Source organism: Saimiri boliviensis, chromosome 7 (assembly GCF_048565385.1).
Source record: "Saimiri boliviensis isolate mSaiBol1 chromosome 7, mSaiBol1.pri, whole genome shotgun sequence".
NCBI lineage: Eukaryota > Metazoa > Chordata > Mammalia > Primates > Cebidae > Saimiri > Saimiri boliviensis.
Window position 1 is genome coordinate 99,797,319 of NC_133455.1, and position 17,640 is coordinate 99,814,958.

Here is a 17,640-nt window from a genome sequence, read left to right on the forward strand (position 1 = left end):
GTCTTTCTGTCAACCCTGCACAGAACGCAGCAGTCCGCAGGGGCAGCACGCACGGAGCTTGACCAGGTGCCTTACTTTGCAGTCGACGATCATGGTGGGAAAACTCTCCTCTGGGTCAGCGATCCCCACTGCTCTGTGATCCCCAGATCCCCGAGCCATCCTGAGTGTCTTCACTCACACTTAGCAACCAAAGAATCGCCTTGACTCTCCCTCCGGCTCCTGAATTTCTCCCAAAGCCAACCTTGCGCCGGGTTCATGGTAAAGCTGGAGCAGCTCACCCTCCGCTCCGCCCGCCGCACTCGTTTCGGGGAGGTTGGGCTGCGCGCCTGTGGGGGCGGGGCCCGGGGCAGGCGACCGAGCCACTGGGGCGCGGCGGCGGCTGGGTCGGGCCCCGACGGGGCGGCGGCGGCGGAGGCGGAGGAGGAGGCGGAGGCGGAAGCGGAGGGAGGGGCGAAGACGGCGGCGCCGGTCCTGCTGAGAGTGTCGGGGCCGCGGTGCGAGCGTGTGGCCGGGTTCGCAGTGTGCGCCGCCGGGATCCTGCTCTCCCTCTACGCCTGCCACCTGGAGCGGGACCCCGAGCACCGGGCCCTCTGCGACCTGGGGCCGTGGGTGAAGTGCTCCGCCGCCCTCGCCTCCAGATGGGGTCGAGGATTTGGTCTTTCGGGTTCCATTTTTGGAAACGATGGTGTATTAAACCAGCCAAACAGTGTCTTTGGACTTATATTTTATATGCTACAGTTATTACTTGGCATGACAGCAAGGGCCGTCGCGGCTTTTCATGACGTCCTCCATCATGTCGGTCGTGGGGTCCCTGTACCTGGCCTACATTCTGTACTTTGTGCTGAAGGAGTTCTGCATCGCCTGTGTCATCACGTCCGTGCTGAACTTCGTTCTTCTCATCATCAACTACAAACGACTGCTTTACTTGAACGAAGCCTGGAAACGGCAGCTGCAGCCCAAGCAGGACTGATGCGCCACAGACTCTTCCCTGCAGTCCCAAGGAAGAGTCTGTTTTCCATTATGTTTATTTTGCAGTTTTTTTTTTTTTAATTCTTCACAACACTTTACCTAAGAATCTTAAAAACTGGTTTTTAAAAATCCTGTAAATTAAAAGGGGCCCTCGCTATTTTTTTGTCAATCTTTTTTTTTTTTTTTTTTTTGAGACGGAGTTTCGCTCTTGTTACCCAGGCTGCAGTGCAATGGTGCGATCTCGGCTCACCGCAACCTCCGCCTCCTGGGTTCAGGCAAGTCTCCTGCCTCAGCCTCCTGAGGAGCTGGGATTACAGGCACGCACCACCACGCCCAGCTAATTTTTGTCTTTTTAGTAGAGACGGGGTTTCACCATGTTGACCAAGATGGTCTCGATCTCTTGACCTAGTGATCCACCCGCCTCGGCCTCCCAAAGTGCTGGGATTACAGGCTTGAGCCACCACGCCCGGCCAATCTTCATTTTAAATACGGATACAACAAGGATACGCCAAGCCAATCAAAGACAAGCTTTAACTTTACTTTGAAGATGTTTTTGAAATGATAAAATGTAGCTGGAGCCCCCTTCCCTCAATTGTAAAGTGAACAACCATTGCTAGTCATTCCTTAAAGTGTATAAATTCAAGTTCAGGTATAACAAATGTGATCATGACATGAAAATATTTTAGAATAGATACTGTATTAAATATTGCCATGTTTACAATATGTAATATGTTTTTAGCTGATGGATTTAAACACGTAGATTCAACTAGAATCCATTTATGTGGTATTTGTAAATAAAAGTAGAAATATTGGATCCATCCCTGCAGAGCTTACTGTACAGTTTAGTTGCAGTTAGCACTGAAGAACTGTCGGCTCAGCGTGGACTGAGAAGGTAGTGAGAATAGCCCGCCCGTACACAGCATCTGGAGTAAAGTGCTGGCAGCCGTGGGTGCAGCATTGATCACAAAAATTATAGGGCGAAAAAAATAATAATAGGGTGGTTGGTTCCCTTTCATCTCCCACTTTCTGAAAGGAAGAAATTGAATTGGAACGTTCAAATCAGATTTGTGTCTGGTTGTAAAACTGGAGCAATTGTTAACCTTACAGAATGAGTCCGAGGCCTGGAGCACACTAGGATGGGAAGATGGGTATTTTTCTTTGGAGAAAAGCTGGAAATATAAACATGGCATTTTTAGGTAAAGTTTCTTCCACCAATTGAATTTTCACACAGATACTTTTTCTTAATATTGGTGCCAGTCAACCAAACAGTATTGTGACGGAAATGACCAGTGTAAGCCCCGTCGCTCCAGAGTGGGAGCCAGTGTTCTTGCTAATTGTTTCTCTGCACTAACAACTTGGATGTCTAATTTTTTTTTGGCGTGAAATCCTGGATTTGTGACCTTCAGGGCTGACACGCTGCGCAGTCTGCGTCATCAGGGGAACAGCAACAGGTAGACATATCTAAAGGCGAAATACAGTCAAGTCGCCGCTGCTCTCATAACGACACACATGCAGTAAGAAGAGTTTGGAAAGGGGATTCGAGTAAGCCCAAACCACAGTGTGACAGGACGTTTCTGTGGTTAACATCTGATGTCAGAATGTTAAAAGTGCCTTCTGTCTTAAATCTCAAACCAAATATTTTGTGTGTTGACCTTGGGCAGAAGTGTCCTTCCTTCCTTTCTTTGCCGTCGGGTAGAAAACTTGCACTCTGCAGAAGGGTCCTGTGTGATCATCTTACTCCTCTGGTTGAGAAGCAGCAGCAATGTTTTGCTTCCGATTTGATTAATAGCTTTATGTTAAAAATAGTCAATGAGGAGGCTGGTACCTCTTGAGTGCTTTATTTGCCTTCTCTTTGAAGGAAGGCAACAGACTCTGTTCTGTGAACTAAAATTGTGCAGTCAGCAACAATTCGGTAGTTTCCAGCTAACTCTTTTTTTTTTTTTTTTTTTTTTTTTTTTTTTTTTTTTTTTTTTGAGGCGGAGTTTCGCTCCTTACCCAGACTGGAGTGCAACGGCGCGATCTCGGCTCACCGCAACCTCCGCCTCCTGGGTTCAGGCAATTCTCCTACCTCAGCCTCCTGAGTAGCTGGGATTACAGGCATGCGCCACCATGCCCAGCTAATTATTTGTATTTTTAGTAGAGACGGGGTTTCACCTTGTTGACCAGGATGGTCTCGATCTCTTGACCTCGTGATCCATCCACCTTGGCCTCCCAAAGTGCTGGGATTACAGGCTTGAGCCACCGCGCCTGGCCTCCAGCTAACTCTTTAATGGATGCAACACAGGTCTTTTGGTCCAAGGCAAGTATCAAGTCCGAATTGTAATGAATTTTTCACCAGTTTTAACTAGTTTCTTAAAAGATAGCTTAACTCAAGATTTCATCAAGGCTTGTGTTTTCCTATGAATGTGAATCTTTCAATGGCCGTTGGAGTCTGTATGTACTGTTGTTGTGTTCTGAAGCAGTGAAAGAACTCTAGAAAGCACTGATTGGCTGTCTGGTGTCTGTGGAGAAGGAAGCCTCGCGTTTGAGGCCATCTTGGGCGGGGCATCCAGCTCCCCTAGGGCAGTCCCCTGGTTCTTTCGTCTAAGCTGCAGTGGAAGTGTCTTCATGGTTAAAACTGTGGTATACGTTACACCAGTTACGCTAAACAAGTTCCTCAAGTCCCAATATCCAATGGATTTTCATCCTAGTTTGTATCAATCAGCAAAGTATAGTTAAAGCTTGTCTTGATGTTGCATTCTTGCAAATGTCTTCAACTCTTACCTACCTGAGAAAACAGAAAAATGGTCAGCCAGACCCTTCCAGTTTTTCTTTGCTTTCCTAAGCCCTGGGGAAACCACTATTTCAGTTGTATAAAAGTTTCTGCCACACTCCTATGGCCCAGTCGAATAAACACCCTTTTTTCTCACTGAGAGAGGAACATGTGCTGCCTGTAATAACAGCATCGTAACGCCAGTATCTCGGTGAGCAACAGAACCCTGGTGGGTGTTAATTTGGTGTTTTTTGCCCTGGAGAGTTTAGGTTCCTTTCTGTACTTTCTATTCTGCCCAGAAGAGGGGGAGTCACCAATGTTATAAGCTTAGAAGATTGTCGTGCCTGTTTTAGACTGAATATTTAAACACTGCAGCTAGCCAGCAGAGTAAAGCGGAGGTTGCAGTGAGCAGAGATTGCACCACTGCGCTCCAGCCTGGGCAACAAGCAAAACGTCTCCAAAAAAAAAAAAAAAAAAATGTTTGTTGACTTTTGTTTTCCATTTAGTTTTTGAAAAGACTGTTTGCAAAAGTAGTTATCTTCAGCAATTACTTCATAATTTAGATTGCTACCAGGAGTGACAGGAGAGCTTGTCTTGAAAATCAGTATTAGACAAAGGCCAACAAGGAGACCCACTGTGATTTCTGGAAGCCTGTTTGGGGAGACAGACCTAATGACCTAGTATGCAATTCCGGTCTTCTTTCCTCCAACACACAAGCATTGGGGAAACACCTCAGACACCTGAGGCAGCATTACGGTTTCTAATCGTGACAGCAACTCTTCTGCCATCAAACAAAAGGGGCAGGTGTGGCAGCCCCGGCGACTTAAACATCTTTTTACTACAAATTTGTCCGGAAAAGGTGAAATGTTTTGTTATGAAACTGTGTTAAGCACGGCCTAAGTATTAGGTGTATGATCTGTCTAATATGTGCCATCAGAAATATTCATTACTAGTGCTTTAAGCTCCAGAGTGAACATTTATTTAAAATGGAGTTCACTGGGCAGACTTCCCCGTTAATAATCTAGATAGAAGTATTCTTTATCAGAGATTTAAGGCACCATTTTGCTAACCCGTAAATAAAACCGAATGTAAATATGTAAGAATGTTTATTTGTTGCAGCCTCCTGGGGGCGGAGGGGAAGAGGAAGTCCCGCGCCGCTCCCCACAGCCGCCCCAACTCGCGAAGCCCCAATCTTACTTTAGAGTATTCAACAAAAGTCATCTTATGACTAATTTTTTTTTTCTATTTTGCATTAACTCTTTATTCAATTGATTTCTATTCTTTTTGTTTTTTTTTTAATTGTGTCTTTCCACTTTGGTTTTATCACTATTATTAACTTTGTGAGATAGAATAATTATCATTTCAAAAAGTCTTCATTTCAAAAACACAAATTTAAGGTAATAAATTTTCCTGTAAGCTTTAAGAGAGTTGCTGTATCTCACAAGTTTAGTTGCATTCCGTAAGAAGTCTGCATGCTACACTGTTTTGAGACCATAGAAGACAGACAGGATTTTAATGTAAAAGATTACGGTCAATGCAAAATTTGTATATTTATCATATGATAGGTTGAAAAAATTTTCTGTCCTGTCGTGTTAGGTCAAATGACAGTAGTTTAGGATTTATTAGGGCACTTATATTCCTTTCAAATTCAACTTCAGTGATGTATAGGCCTTCCTGGAGCCACCAGAATTATTCTACTTGTGTAGGTCACCTTTACCATTTCTACGTAAATGAAATAAAATGAAATATTAGTATTATCTGAGAGTAATACAAACACTAATTTTTATTAGACAGTCTATGAGAGAGATATATACGCATATGTGTGTATGTAGATATATACACACTTACCTGTACACATACACATATATATACACATATATATATATCTTCTATAGACCCTTGGCCCCAGATGACTATAGGTGATAATTCAACTAATTATTTTGTCACTGTGCTCCACTGTCATCAGTATCCTATTTCTAACTAGTAGTTGGATCAATGTCTTTAAAGTGAATATGGTAAAACTAACACCGTATCTCATCCGCAAGGTCTGTTTCCTTAGAATTACGTTTGGTGCCAGAAACTGATTCAGTCTGGGTGTGATCCAAAAAACAAACCCATATTATGAGAATAAGGCTTTAATACAGAAATTAGGGATAACATGAATGTGGGGAGATCTGGGACTGATGCATAACCGAAGACTGGGGCTGTGTAGCTGAAAGAGAAATGATGACTAATTATTTGGGGATAACGGACTAGCATTTGGAAGAAAGCCTGAGAAGCTGACAGGACTGCAGTAGGAGAACACATGGAAAGACCCGTGAAGTTCCTGTGCTCACAGTCTCCAGAAATTATATCTTCTTCTTTACTTCCAAATTTCATGCGAGCTCCATTCATTGGCTAGCCAGAGCTATACAGTGATGGTGTTACTTCGCTGACAAGAAACAATCCAACTTACTTTGTATTTTGTTTTATTATTTTTGTTACTTCTTTGTAGATTAAATCACGTATCTAGATTCATTACTGATTAATACAAATTATTATTTGGACTACTCTTAGATAACGCTAGAATTTCATTTTATTTCATTTACCCAGAAATAGTAAGGGTACTCTTACACAAGTAGAATAATTCTGGTGGCTCCTCGAAGGCCTATATATCACTGAGGTTGAAGTTGAAAGAAATGTAAATGCCTTGATAAATCCTAAACTACTGTCATTTGACCTAACATGACAAGACATGAAATTTTTTCGACCTGTCATGTGATAGTTATACAAATTTCATAGTGACCATAATCTTTTACATTAAAATCCTGTGTCCAGTGATCTCAAAATACATATTATTCTATATGGTCCTTAAGACATATATTTGTCTCATTGCCAGTTAAACTAACTCCAGATTCTCAAAGATTTTGCCCATATGATTGGATTGGTTTCCAAAACAAATGCTATTATGTCTCCAAAGAAGACGGAGATTGAAATTCAAATAAATACAACTCTTCCACTCAACATGCTGTCCTAACCAAAATTGACAGCAACAAAGAAATGGTAAGTAATTGACTGTACTTTCTTCGTGAATTATCTTGAGTTGGAACATTTGAAATATTCAAATACCATTAAAATTTTGAAGTATTTTTCACTCATGACTATCTATGCAGAATATTGAAGGTGTTCAGAATATGCCATGTGACATAAAGGTAAAAACCCTAGTGATACTTGGTTTGAAGAAGACTGACATCAAGTAGTAGACTTACTTACTATCCTTGTATTTTTAAAAGTGTACATAGAAAAGCTTGATAATGTTTGGAAACCTTTTAAAAGCCAGTACTCCGCCAAGGAAGGAAAATTGTCTGAGGAAGGAGGGGCTTCTCCATTCTACTTCCTTAGAGAAACTTTGCTCTGACTTCCCCATTTTGTTTTGGGGCCTGTCTCTGAGGTCCCATGCAGCTTCCATTGGAACACTCTCCACCAGTAATGCAATAAAGAGGAAAATCAAAGTTTCCTCCTACACCAGAGTATAAATTTTCAGTGAGCATGACCATGTCTTCTCTGAAATTTTATTCTTATCATTACTGCACAAAATCGGGAACAAATGAAAAGTCTAACGAATCCTTGTTGAATAAATTTTGATTGACATGACAAAATCTTTGTGAGTAAAGAGACTCTCCAAGAACTTTCAAACGGGATTCTAAAACCACACCTCTGCATTTGTGAAATTTGTTCTTTCCCCTAGTCACTTACATTGTAAACATACATTTTTACTTACCTTTGTTTGGTCTCTTTAAGAATGAAAAGAAAATATAAGAGGTAATATAGTTTGATTAAAAATATTTTTTGCAAGTAATTTGCTATTGAGAAGTATTTCAGTGAAAAGCAGGATAACACAAGAGTCCACCTGGTTAAAAGACAGTTGTGTGTTGCCTTTATGGTAAACAAAGTTTATTTATGCAATCTGCCTGAAGATTGGTTCAAATTTAAATGCATGTGAATCAGGCAGGGCCAGTTTATAGGTCAGTGCAAGGAAACAAAACTATTTTGCAAGAAACAAAAGGCAATAAAATGTTGAAAGCTGGATGGATTAGGGGTAGATACTGTAAATCAAGAAGTAAGGTGCAAACTTAATATCATAGGGCTTCTTTAGTCAATAGTATTGCTGCTGAATTTTGCCAGACTTTTGAAAATGAACATTCTGAGAAATCTTCTGACTGTTCCTTACTTCCTCTTGGGGGGAAAAAAAAAAAGCTATACAAGCAGCAAGATGGAAAAATAATGAATGTTAATGAAAGGAAACATGAAGAAATGAAAAGACAATCAATATTCAAATAAGTATATTCACTATAGGAATATTGTCAGTGAAGACTAACTAAATAGTGAGGATCACGGAATGTAAAGACCAGAAGTACATAAAAATACTTTGTTTTAAAGTTCAGAGAAATCTTCAAACATATCAGGGAAGAAGGCTTGTGTTGTTTGGATGAAGAAAAAACACTGATCATAAAATATCCTAACATATGTGGAAGATCACAAGTTACTACTATGTAATAGATACATTGGCAAAATTTAAGTGACAGAATGAAGTAAAGCTGTCTGTGGAGTGGAGAAGAAATTGACATAAAAATTTTAATGGATTATTTAAAATAGTTTAAATGTACATTTTAATTACAAAATAATATGAGATAAAGTTTGTCTTACAAAATACTTTTATATCTATTTCCACCTGTTTAGAATTACTTCACTTCTAACAAAGGGCTAAAATGGGGCAAGCTTTTACTGAACAAATAATGTTAACATTTTTCATAGAGCAGGCCTAGGAAACAGCTCCCAGTTCCCTGTCACCAAGACCACTCACGCTCTCTCCTGAAGCCTTTCCCGAAGTTTTTTCCTGAGTCTAGGCTATGAATTTCCCTCTTTTCCTCGGGCATCTGCATTTACATGGAACATTCTACTCCTCTATTGGAGCACATCCTGTACCAAAGTTTCCCTTAAAAACTCATATTTCTTTCTGTAAATTCCATTTTCACATGGTATTCATTACACTCATAACTTCTCCATATCTAGTAGCATATTTCCTAACATTACGTTTACATTATTTTTCTCACTATAAATTAAGGCCTTTGAATGTATGACAGTGTTTTTATTAATCTGTTTATTTGTAAATCCAAACTTAGCCCAACTGATTAATTTTTTTCAAATTGGTTTATGCAATGCTGTGAAGATGGTGTATTAAAATGCCAAAAGCTACAGTTGTCACTGTTGGAGTAGATGGGATTTGACTATAGTGTTGTGATTTGGCCTAACTCCTTTATATTTATCTTAAATTGAAAAGTAGAGTGATACAATGTAAAGCTTATAGTTTCCAAGCTATTTAGCAGCACAGTGGCCTCAAGGACTTTCTCATATAATTCTATGGTTAAAGAAAAAGTCAAGGGTATTAGTAAGTTAAACAATGCATCAGCAGGAGAAATGTCAGGAAAAAAAACACTGTATTTCTGAATGATGTATTTGGAAATTTACATGTTTAGCAGAAAAATAAAATTTGATAATTAGATTCTAAAGAAACTAGATATATGAGGAGGTGTGTGTGTGTGTGTGTGTGTGTGTGTGTGTGTGTGTGAGTGTTTACATACGTAGTTTGTGGAGATAAACTGAAGTAAGACATAAGACTAAAATGAAGCTACTACTGTTTACTGGGAAGTGGAAAAAAGTATAATAAATATCTGGTAATTAGAAATGTTATGCAAGGACTCAATTTCAAACCTTGGCTTTCTAGTAGCTTACAGTTTGAAAATTGTGAAGGGATAGATATTCAAATTGAACATTTATCAATTTGGAATCATATCTAAAGAAAACGTATCTCACATATTTGTTTCATAAATCAGAAAACCGAAGGTCAGAGAAAAAATAAAGCAGTTAAAAAAAATTCCATAGCTATTTTCTAGTGAAGCCAGGAGTTGAGCAGTTGTTACCTTGCACTTCACAACCTACAGAACAAGAGGTACACAATAGGTTGTAGTAAGAATTGACACGTATGATTTTGAAATTAATTTTGTCTCTAAAGGATTTTCTTAGGCGGTACAAATGCAGTTCTGATCACTGGATTGGGCTGAAGATGGCAAAAAATCGAACAGGACAATGGGTAGATGGAGCTAAATTTAAGAATTCGTGAGTTTCTTTCTTTCTGGAATCACTTAAATTTACATAGTGCAGCCTTCTCTAGGACTTATGCTTTAGCTAAATTTCTCTAGAGCCCAGTATTTTTGTACATGTTAGTAAGATGAAGGAGATAGTGAGTATATATTGAGATTTACTTAAGGAGTCAACCATGAAGGTTGGAAATTAAGATAAAAGGAAACAAATCTCTTAGTTGGCTATTTTGAAAATAAAGACCTGAGATTCATATTCACAACCACCTCCACTCCAATTTAAACTTTTATCTGATTATAAACTATCTTGTCCAATTATATGCCTCTTCTTTAAACTTTTTATTGCCGATTTTCTGATGTCTTTTACAGATCAATTTCGATTTGATGTTCATTTTAATCTGGTTTCATTTGCAATTTCACTATTATGCAGTTTGTCCTGGGCTTCATATCTTAGCGTTCTAATTTGGAAAACGTGTGTACACACCCTAAATGGTGACTCTCAGTCACTCAGCCACTTAGTTTATCTTAGAGTTTCTCAGTAGAAACACTACTGACATTTTGTGCTGAATACTTCTCTGTTGTGGAAAAGGGGTACTTTTGTTTGTGCATTGTAGGATGTAGGCAGCATCCCTGGATTCCACCCACCAGATGACAGAAACTATCCACCCTACTCAACCTCTTCCTCCACTTGTGACAATCCAAAAACATCTCCAGATATTGTCAAGTGTTTCTTGGTTTGGAAGCAAAATCACCCCTAATTGAAAACCATTGGTTTATATGAACTGGTACCTCTACTGATTACATGTAACTAACCTAATGACAGTTGAACATATACAAATTCTTGGAAAAGAAACTCTTTTGATCCAAACTAGTATAGATATCTCAACACTAGCAAGAGAGAACTGTGCCATAGCACACCTTTCAGCACGTTAGACAAGTAGAATTTTTGTTTAAAGCTGTCAGTGGGCAAAGAAGAAATCACACAACTACATAATGGTTAATCCCTTTGTTGCAGGTTTGTTACGAAAGGGAGTGAAGGATGTGCCTACCTCAGTGACGATGGTGCAGCAACAGCTAGATGCTACACAGAAAGAAAATGGATTTGCAGGCAAAAAATACACGAAGTTAATGTCTTAGATAATAGGGAAACAAAAAGTAAGATTATTAAGGATGAAACAAACAAAGTATTTTTTCAATTAAACAAAGTTGAAGTTTTGTATCTGTCTGGTTAATTTATTCTTATGAATTAGGCTACACATAAAACCCACTTCAAACACTTGCAAAAATGGTTACAGGTATTCTGCTGAGGTTTTTTTTTTGTTTTGTTTTGTTTTTTTTTTTTTTAACTTTAAGCCTGAAAATGATTTTGGAGATCAAGGATAGACATGGCACTTTGACAGGACTTTCATATCTGAATCTAAAACAATATGAGTACCAGCATGGGCGATTATAACCTATTGAATAAAGTGTAAGACTGAGAGTCCACAAAGATATAACTGGAAAGATGAAGTACCTTCTGACAGAACAAGAATTGCACTGAACAATGTCACACAGACAATGGCTATTTTATTCGAGACTAATACCACAGGGAAAAGTTTGAACTAAAATTTTAGTTCAGTCTGAATTAAATCTGCCAAAACAAAATGGGGTGGGGCGTTAAGAGTGAAGCTGAAGAGGAGGTCATACACCATCTGCATTTGCTAATTGGCTTTCCCCAAAAGAAAATTAAACTTTCTTTGATCTGTAAAAGTTGATGAAACAAATGGGGTCATTCTTGTCATATGCAACTAAAACAGAGAAGACAGGCCAGGGGGAAAAAGGCACTCAGGGCACAGAGCAGTGCTTCAAAAATATAATTCTCTACAAACCTAGTTGCTAAAACTGCCTGTTGCAGCCTAAAACCAGTTTTATCTAACAGTTACTAAAATAACTTGCTGTGACTGCAAGACTGGTTTTACCCACCACTGTCACACACCAATCAGAACTTTCCAGCGCCTCAAAACTTTACTAGAGCCAGTAAACTTTCTTTCAAAACAATACGTAACTTTCTTTTTTAAATAACACCTGCAATCTTTGTTTTGTTCTTTAGACAAACCAGAGATCCCCTGGTCCCTTCATTTATGCCAAATTATAATTCTCACCTCTTTAATAAAACATTTTAAATGCAGACATTTGTCCTTATATTTTATTTTGATTTTGACCTACTTGGTGTCAAGCTGTGTTCTGAAGCTGATTCGGTTTGGGAGAATCACTGGTCCACAGCGCTAGGGCATGACGTACTCACACAGGGGCTCACTGACTCCCATGACTCTATTGCTTCTGCAGGTTGCCTCATTTCTCCCTGGTGAGTCTCTTGGACTCAACTCCCAATTCTAGTTGACTTCTGTTTTATTTGGATTTTGTTGGGGATGTCTTTCTCCCTCTGATCGGAAGATCTCCTGTTAGGGAGAGCTATTTTCCTCCTGGTAAATTTCAGCTGTGAGGTCTGGGTAACAGGATTTCTCTTTTTAGCTTGAAGCCTCCACAAAAGCATTTTTCTTTTTTCCTTCAGTTAGAGAAGGCAGCTGATCTTCCTTCCTGGGTTTATTTGGCCTTTTCATAATCAGTGCTTGCATTTAATTGCCTTTTGTGTATTTGGCATTAAACAAAATCACCTAGATAAATTTAGTTACAAATGAATTCTCAAAGTTTAGAGGCATGCCGACATATTTTCTGGGACTCCAGCTGGTAACACATTCAAATATTGCAGAGATCCTTCAACAGTCTATTCTTAAATCTAAACTAAAAGACCACAGCTATAAAATTGTGTACTCCAAATAAGCCTCATCTCTTAATTGAGTGCCTTGCTACAAAACAGTATCTCAAAGCTAACTGACAGGCTTTCCTCTCCAGGCCTTTCCTCTTCTCTTATAATTCCTCCTGTTTATCTTTCTCTAAGCTAAACTTTTTTTCCAAGCTCCTCAAATATTCTGGTATACTGGTTATGTAAGCAGAAGCACCTGAGGCCAGGCACAGTGGCTCACTCCTGTAATCCCAGCACTTTGGGAGGCCTAGGCAGCCAGATCACGGTATCGGGATATCGAGACCATCTTGAGCAACATGGTGAAACCCCTCTTTATTAAAAATACAAAAATTAGTCAGGCATGGTGGTGCATGCCTGCAGTCCCAGCTACCCTGGAGGCTGAGGCAGGAGAATCAGGTGAACCCAGGAGGCAGAGGTTGCAGTGAGCCGAGATCGCACCACTGCACTCCAGCCTGGCGACAGAGGGAGACTGTCTCAAACAAAATAAACCAAACCAAAACAAAAACACTTAAACACTTTAAAGTCAGAAAATAAAAAATAAAATCATTTTTACTTTTATGCTGTTTCTTAAAAGCAAAAGGTGAAATTCCCATGTAAAAGACACCTTTCTTGTACCGAAAGGAATGGCAACATTATTATGACTGAAGACAAGTAGTTGAGACCAAGAAAATACATTATGAACCTTGTTAAAATCTTCTGGGGACCTCCTCACATGATTGAGTCACATTCTCAAAGTTAGCTATTCCTTGTCTGATCCAGAATGTTGGTAACTGACTCAACTGTCTGTCTCCAAAATTTGGTTCACAGCCTTTGTGAAATTGCTTCTTGACAAAGCCAAACTAAAAGAAAAGAAAACTTAAAAGTTTAGCCTTATCCCACTTTGTCAAAGAAAAAAAAAATTTAGATTCAAATGTTTTTAATCAACTGATGAGTTCATATGTTTTACTATTTTATGACTAAAATCTAAGCTATAAGGTCTCTTCCTCTCTATGGATATATGTTTAGAAGTGTTTGTACATGTGTACATATATTACATTATATATTAAGTCTAAATGATAAAATGTGCTGTCTTTGGCCAGAAATTTCTTTAAAAATTTTATTAGGATAAATGGGCATGCATATAAAATACATTTTAATTACACGAATGTTTTTAGTTCACATGACTTAAATAAACTTCAAATAGATTGTTTTTAAGTTGTTAATAAAATAAAATTAGAAATGTTTTGAAAATGTCAAACATACATTTTTGCCTGAGTTAACTGGTCAGTTTTATATTTGCCCCTACTAGATATGTTAGTCATAAACCTATAAACCCAGTTTCAAACAAAATAATGTTTGTATATTTTTTATAAATAAGATTAATTTAATAATTGATATTGAATTAATAATTTGATAGTATTAATTTAATAATTTAATAGAGTTAGGGTTACATTTAGGCATTATTAAATTAAAATTTAATTTATTATTAGTTAATATATTTAATTAAAAGTTAATTACAGTTAAATAAAAATGTATTTTCTGAGTTAATGAGGTGTACATCCACTTAATTCTAATCTTCTTGCTTGAACACCTGATATTAACTAGCTACAAATTGGTTAATAAAAAAATAAAATGAGTAGCTCTAATATCTACATTTTCATAAGTAATCCAGATATAATTGTTAATAAATAAGTTGGATAATTACTAATAAAATAATGTTTGTGAATGAAGTTTTCATATAACTTAAAATCTTAAGTTACCTTAAGTTAAATATTAGGTACGCATTAAATGGGTAATATTTGAATAAGTTAAAAAATTAAAACAAATTGTTAAATAAGTTTCTTCTAGCATCTTAAATTTTATAGTTATTAGACTTTTATGAAAAGATTTATTTGTCTTTTATAAAAAGATTAGTCTTTAAAAACAGATTTAGTTTTTTATAAAGACTAGGTTTTTAATCAAAATACAAATTTTAAAAGATTATTCTGTATGAAAAAATCTTACATAATTTTATGCCCTAAGATAAAATAATTGGTTGCCCCAAAAGAAAAAAAAAATTATAAGACTAAGACTGGAAGTTTTAAAAACATTACAAAAGGTTTAGGCAAGTTAATGAAGAGTTATAAAAGATGGGTGTTATAAAAGAGGTTTTGTGTGTGATTGAGTGAGATTGAAAAAAAAAAAACTATGTTTTTCTAAAAAGTAAACATTGGTATCAGAGGTGCACTGATACCTGACCAGAATCTGATCCTCAACATTTGAAACTACGAGATTTTCTTAAAATATGTATTTGCTCTTCATAAAGTTGCAAGAGGTTTGTTTTGTAAGCACAAATCATGCGTCTTTAACAGCCTTATTCTAAACTACAGTTTCTGTTTCTGCCATTTCTTTCCTGGAAATCTATTCAATTTCCCTAGTTACAGGTTAAAAATGCCCTCCTATTCATTTACATAATAATTTCACTTCTTGAAATAAAAGTTTCATTTCCAAATTTCTCAGATTAATATCCTAGTGGTTCAACTTTTGCTGTGTCTCACTGCCCATGATTTGCAGGCATACATGACCACCTTAAAAACTTAATACCATGGAGAGGCTCATTCAAGTAAAACGCTGCGCGGGACTAGCCTTAAAATAATAATAATAATAATAAAATATATATTTAAAAAATAATATTAAATTAAATTAAAACAAAAACAAACAAAAAAACGCTGCGCGGCTGGCGGAATCCCCGGCTTCTGGGGCTGCGAGCAGCCAGCCCGGATGTCCAGCGCTCGGGGCGGGCACGGGGCGAGTCGCCCTCCCGTGCCTCGCCCGCGGGCACCCTGGCCTTGGGCACCTGCGGGGCGAGCGGCGGCGGCGTGAAGGTCAGGTCGCTCGCCCGGCGCCGGCTGCGCGCGATGCTCAGCAAGGAGGCGGCGGCGCGCCGCGTGGAGCTCCACTGCCTGCCGCACTTGGCCTTCGCCGCCCCGAGCGTTCGCGGCTCGCGCAGCGTCAACCTCAGCTCGGTGGTGCCGCGGCGGGCACGGGGGGCACGGGGGGCACGGGGGGCGCGGTGTCGGCGCGCTGTCAACCCCAGCTCGGTGGTGCCGCGGCGGGCACGGGGGCACGGGGGGCACGGGGAACACGGTGTCGGCGCGCTACGTGCTGCCCTACTAGGCGGCGCGCGGGGCCCCTGCAGGTCGGCGGTGGGGGCTTGGGGCAGTGCTGGTGCTGGAGCAGGGCAGCCGCCACTGGCAGAAGCTGCGCGGAGGACACCCCGCGCGTCGTCCTCACCTCGCCGCTCGCCTGCCTGCCCGCCGGCCTGCGGGTCTACGTCCTCAAAGGGGGATATGAGACCTTCCACTCCGAATATCCCGAGTGTTGCGTGGATGTAAAACCCGTTTCACAAGAGATGGTTCAGAGTGAGCGAGCCCTCATCAGCCGGTGTGGACAACCGTCAGCTCCAGGCCCGCTTATGACCAGGGTGGCCCAGTTGAAATCCTGCCCTTCCTCTACCTTGCAAGTGTCCACCATGCGTCCAAATGCAAGTTCCTGCACATCACAGCCCTGCTGGATGTCTCCCGACGGACCCCCGAGGCCTGCACGACCCACCTACACTACAAATGGATCCCTGCAGAAGACAGCCACACGGCTGACATGAGCACCCACATTCAAGAGGCAATAGACTTCATGGACAGTGTCAGGGAAAAGGGAGGCAAGGTCCTGGTGCACTGTGAGGCCGGGATCTCCCGATCACCCACCATCTGCATGGCTTACCTCATGAAGACCAAGCAGTTCCGCCTGAAGGAGGCCTTTGATTACATCAAGCAGAGGAGGGGGATGGTCTCACCCAACTTTGGCTTCATGGGCCAGCTCCTGCAGTACGAATCTGAGATCCGGCCCTCCACGCCCAACCCCCAGCCTCCCTCCTGCCAAGGGGAGGCAGCAGGCTCTTCATTGATAGGCCATTTGCAGACACTGAGCCCTGACACGCAGCGTGCCTACTGCACATTCCCTGCCTCAGTGCTGCCGCCGGTGCCCACCCACTCCACAGTCTCGGAGCTCAGCAGAAGCCCTGTGGCCACGGCCACATCCTGCTAAAACTGGGATGGAGGAACCAGCCCAGGCCCAACTGTGATTTTCGGTTTTAAGACTCATGGACATTTTATACCTGTGCAATACTGAAGACCTCACTCTGTCATGCTGCCCCAGTGAGACAGTGAGTGGTCGCCAGGCTTGCAAATGAACTTCAGACCGACCTCGGGGTAGGTTCCCGGGACTGAAGGAAGGCCAAGCCATTAGGGGAGCACAGCATGTGCTGACTACTGTACTTCCAGAGTCCCTTCCCTCTCGGGACTGCCCAGTCCTTGCACCTCAAAGTTCGCCTTTTCATTTCAAGCATAAGGCAACAAACACCTGCAGCAACATGGGAGAGAGAAGTTGCTGGACCAGGAGAAAAGGCAGTTACGAAGCTCATTCATTTTGAAAGAAGCACAATTTCCACCTTATTTTTTGAACTTTGGCAGTTTCAATGTCTGTCTCCGTTGCTTCAGGGTATAAGCTGATCACCTTCTAGTTGGGAAAGTAACCCTTACGGGGTTTGTAGGGACATGATCAGTATCCTGATTTGAAGCCTGAAATGTTTTTTAGATACCCTCTTGAGTCCAGTGAGGCAATTGGTTGAAGTAGCAAGATGCTGGCTTTTCTGTTTTTTGTTTTTTTGTTTTTTGTTTTTTTTTCCTTTTGGCTGTGGGTTCTTCACTGACCTTGGACTTTGGCATGATTCTTATTCATACTTGAACTTGTCTCATTCCACCTCTTCTCAGAGCAACTCTTCATTTGAGAAAAGAGTTTTTCAGATCATAGACCACAAATAGTCATCCCCTCGAGGTGGTGGCGGTAGATGCCTGGGGGAGAAGGGTACTTGCTGTGTGTCCTGGGTCAGTGGTGCTGAGCACGGGTGTCCCCAGCCTCCTGTCGTTCTGTATGCTTACGTCTCTTGTGACAGTTGTTTTCCTCCC

At 40.4% G+C, this 17,640-nt stretch overlaps 2 pseudogenes; both read left to right on the plus strand.

The window, feature by feature from the left end:
* Positions 1-255: 255 nt before the first annotated feature.
* On the plus strand, positions 256-995 carry LOC120365026 (vitamin K epoxide reductase complex subunit 1-like protein 1 pseudogene; annotated as a pseudogene).
* A 5,872-nt stretch (positions 996-6,867) lies between these two features.
* On the plus strand, positions 6,868-16,720 carry LOC101036721 (dual specificity protein phosphatase 5-like; annotated as a pseudogene).
* Positions 16,721-17,640: the final 920 nt, after the last annotated feature.